Here is a 4,478-nt window from a genome sequence, read left to right as displayed (position 1 = left end):
GCGCCCTCATCTATTGTTGAAGATATGTTGATGGGTTGTCCTCTTCAGTCCTATCATGCCTTTGTTTGCAGAATCTGTTGGCTTGCTCTCTTCATATAACCTGGGTTTTCTCCAACTTGCCTTATTGAGGTGGCCCTTCCTTCTGTGAAGGCAACTAAGGATGGTGCTGTAGACAATGTCTCTCCTATAGAGGTGGAGTTGAGTGCTGCTATGGAGGTTGGGTGGTGCTGGTGTTGTCCTTCTTCTGGACTGCTGGAGTTCTAGAGGAGTTCTTTCTCCTGGCTCTTCAAGTTATGGGAGCCTGTCAAAACCGAATTTTGAGATCCTCAGATTTATGATGGCTGGGTATGTGCTATGTTTTTCTCTTCCTCCTCCAATCCATATTGAGGTGGTGATTGTGGAGAGCTTTCGGTTTCCAGCCATATTCTTGTTTCTCTTGGTTGAGGGAGACAATAAAAACCCTTCTCCATTTGTTTTTTTTGCTAACCAGGTGCTAGCTACTAGTTTTAAAGGGCACACCTTGGTTTCTTATTGTACTTGTTTTTGGTTAAGGGGTGTTGGGCTTGGGATCCTTTTGCAGGTTGTGAGATCTTGGTTAAAACCCTTTTGTATAGTTGTGGGTGCCAGTCAAAACCCTCAATGTCTTTCAGATTGTGGGAGCCTATTTAAAGCCCTCTTTTATGGTTGTGGGTGCCAGCCAAAACCCTCAGAGTCTTGTTTCTTTGTTGAGGTCCAACCTAATATGTAATGTTCTCTGTTGTCCTGTGGCTAGGGTTTCACTAGAGGTTGGTTGTATGTATTCATTGTATATCTTTTGATCAACTGTTTCTTGCTGAGGTCTAGATGTTGGTTCATCTAGGGGGTTTCGGGTCCCCTCAAAACCTGCTTATCCCCTAATCAAAAACAAAAAATATTTTTTCAAGACTATTAAATTATATCTGAAGATTTATCAATTTGAATATTAAAATAAAACTATGGTTGTTACAATGAATTAGTTAAAATATTTTTAGTACTTTTCATTATTAATTACATATTTATTTTTAAGCTTTTGAGAATCAACGAATAAGATAAAAGGAACATGAGATCAATACACATACTTTCCATAAAAGAAACAAGAAATAAATCATGATACACTTATTACTAATGTTAATCTACTTCGACAATTGAAGGTCCTATTGGGCCTTCTCCACTAATTACAATTATGCTACCACCAAAAGCCTCCATCACCACCAAAGGCTTAAGCTCAACCATATAGATCCAGTTGCTTTCCATGAGCTCTTTAAGGTGTAAAACCTCCCTCAAACCATTTTTGCACTTTAGCTTAGTAAAGAAAATCACTTGAAAATCTAAATATAAGGAATGTTTAAAAAGGGAGTAATAATAGAGGAGGTATTAAAAGGAATAATATAAGACATAATATAAATCAATATTTCCACCATGATCCAATGAATAGAGAAATAATCCTCCAAGGAATTTGGTATCGTGAGGACGACCATGTGGTGGTTTTGAGTGTGTAGGGAATCATTATGCTAAAGATGATACTATAGGGCAAGTCAACATCAATAGGAACCTCCACAACAAATTCATGTAGAAATAAGAAATCAATAGAATTGGTTCTAGAATGCGCCTATTGAAAATAGAAGTACGCTTTTAATTTTACATATCTCCATTTTAGTAGACACGAGATCTTAAAAAATGTTCATTTCTCTTGAACATGTGAAAATAACATCTTTAAAAGTTAGAAATATGAAAATATCATAGATAGTGCAATATGGGGGCAAGGCTATTGGAGAGGTAAAAATATATTTTTCAAACACTTCAATTTTATTTACTAAGTTCAAAATAAAGATAGACCTATATGTGGCACCCTTGGGTCTTATGACATAATAATTGGAATGAGTTGTTTAACTAATTTTCAAGCAAATGATAAAAAGTATAGATAATAAAGGAAATACAATCAAGTTACAAGGAATTTGTAGGTATTTAAATATGGAAACTATCCCATGAATGCAACTAAAGGGAGCAAGAAGGGAATAATCCAAATTGTGTATGGTTACACTAAATGAGAAAGGGGAAAAAATTACCTCAACCTTTGAAAGTTTCCCTTTTTGAAAAGAATTTATGGATGTTTTTCGTGAAGATTCACTAGGACTACTTTCCAAGAGGAGGTTCAAATTTCTATTGAAATTGTACCTAGATTTAAACTTATGTCCAAGGTTTCTTATTGAATGAGTGTGATTGAATTGCTTGAATTTAAGATGAAATTATAGGAGTTTTTAGAAAAAGGGATTAATAAGAACAAGTGTGTCACATTGGGGAGTGCTAGTTTGTTGATGGGAATTTTAACAAGCTCACCAACTTAGATGAAATACTAGAGCACCTCACCTCTCTTAAAAGGAAATTAAGTTTTGAGGCATAAAGTGATAACCTTAATTTCCATATGAATAGGTTTGTCTTGTGAGATAACTTAATTTTTTGTTGTGTTTTTTTGGTAATACACAAAGGGGTTAAGTGCACAAAGAGGAGGGGGGGCACAAAATGTGGCCACTCTAGAAACCATAATATGAGTATAATATAACACACTTGCATTATGGAAAATTGAGACCATAATGCGGGCATGTTATAATGCAAGCATGTTATAATGTGTTTGCATTATGGTCTGTCAACCATAAAAAAGGAAAAAATTGGACCTTAGAGAGAGAGAGAGGAAGAGAGACAGTAGGAGGGAGGGAAGGAGAGAGGGGGTAAGGAGGGAAGGAGGGATAGGTATAAAATCAACCCTCCATAATCTATTGTAAACCCTAATGTAACGTCATAAATTGCACCCTGTGTAATAACACATCACATAGATCCTTTGCCTTAGGATGAATTGGCTTGTGTGTGAGCGTAAGCATCATCGACGGGTGATGGCTCAATAGTGAGAGGTTACCTTGAAGACTGAGGGGGATTATTTAGCATCTTCTTCTTCTCCTTTTATATCCGTTCCTACTCTAATTTTGGTTACTCCTACCGTCTTTGCATCTATTTTCACTCTATCTTCTATGGTGCTCATGACTACTTTGGGGATTATTAGAGCCACCTCTCATCACCTCTCTTCCTAATGTCCCTCCATTCTAGCAACCTATAGACATGCTTCATATGTAGGTGGTCTCTAGTGTGACATTATCTGATCCTCCTGTTTCCTCTCTACATCTCCATTGTAGCATTCTTGGGGTCCTCAAACTTTCCATGGTTGATGTGAATCCCTCACCTTAAGCATAAGTTTGAGCATGGACATATTCCTAGGTTTTTTTGTCATGCCCAAAATTTAGGGCAAAAACGGAACAATTTTTTTTCTAAAAAAGATACTAATTTAATTTAAAAGCACACTCTTGCGACAAGCGCTAGAGAAAATTCCATTAATAAATTCGAGCTCATTCTGAAACGAACGAAGCATCGACAATCAGTTATATTCTAATCGCAGAATAACCTACTGGTTTAAATTTTATCTCCAAAAGATATTTAATTAATAGTTTTATTAAATTAATCATACTAAAAGTATTAGGAGAGATATTTTAATTTATCCTCCATTATGACTATATAGTCTTTTTAATTCTTTTATATTTCTCTTTATAATTTAACCAAAATTAAAATCAGGATTAAATAAATATATACACATATACATAATTGATTATGCATATATTTATATATTTAAAATTTAATTACTTATACAAAAATGCTCAAATTCATACATTTATATACATATATATAATTTCCATATGTATTTATGGAAACATATATATATGTATATTTAACTAAACTGGTAAATATTTTAATTATTATTTTAATTAACATTAACCTGCCCTAACCTCCACTCGGTTAGGGTTTTAAACCCTATATATTATTATATTTTTTTTAACTATTAAACTTCATGGCCGGGCCGAAGCCCTTGGCGACCATGAATTCCATCTATATTTTAATGCAGGTCACGGAGGAGCAAAACAGGTCCGGCCGCGTGCACGCCACTGTGTGAGCGCACAGTGGGCGCTGCGGCTCCACTGTGTGCCCACACAGTGGGCGCCGCTGGCGGCACCACTGTGTGGCCACACAGTGGCGGCCGCGGCCGTCCACTGTGTGCCCACACAGTGGGAGCCGCAAGCGGCTCCACTGTGCGTGCACACAGTGGGCGCCGCGCGGTCGTCCACTGTGCGTACGCACAGAGGAGCCCGCGGGGACCCCTAAACTTCGTTTTAATTTTTTTTTTTTTAAAAAATAAAACATATAAATATATATATATATATATATATATATATATATATATATATATATATATATATATATATATATATATATATATTGGCAATTACAAATTAAATAACAAAGATAAGAAGATAAACCTAAATTCAATATAACATTTATATATATATATATATTTTTTAAAAGAATTTTACTTGCTACAATTAAACTAATATAGTAAAGGGAAAGAACATGAAGTTAAT

This window comes from Cryptomeria japonica, chromosome 1 (genome assembly GCF_030272615.1).
Source record: "Cryptomeria japonica chromosome 1, Sugi_1.0, whole genome shotgun sequence".
Taxonomy (NCBI): domain Eukaryota; kingdom Viridiplantae; phylum Streptophyta; class Pinopsida; order Cupressales; family Cupressaceae; genus Cryptomeria; species Cryptomeria japonica.
The sequence above is the reverse complement of the archived record's forward strand: the minus strand, read 5'-3'. Positions refer to the sequence as shown.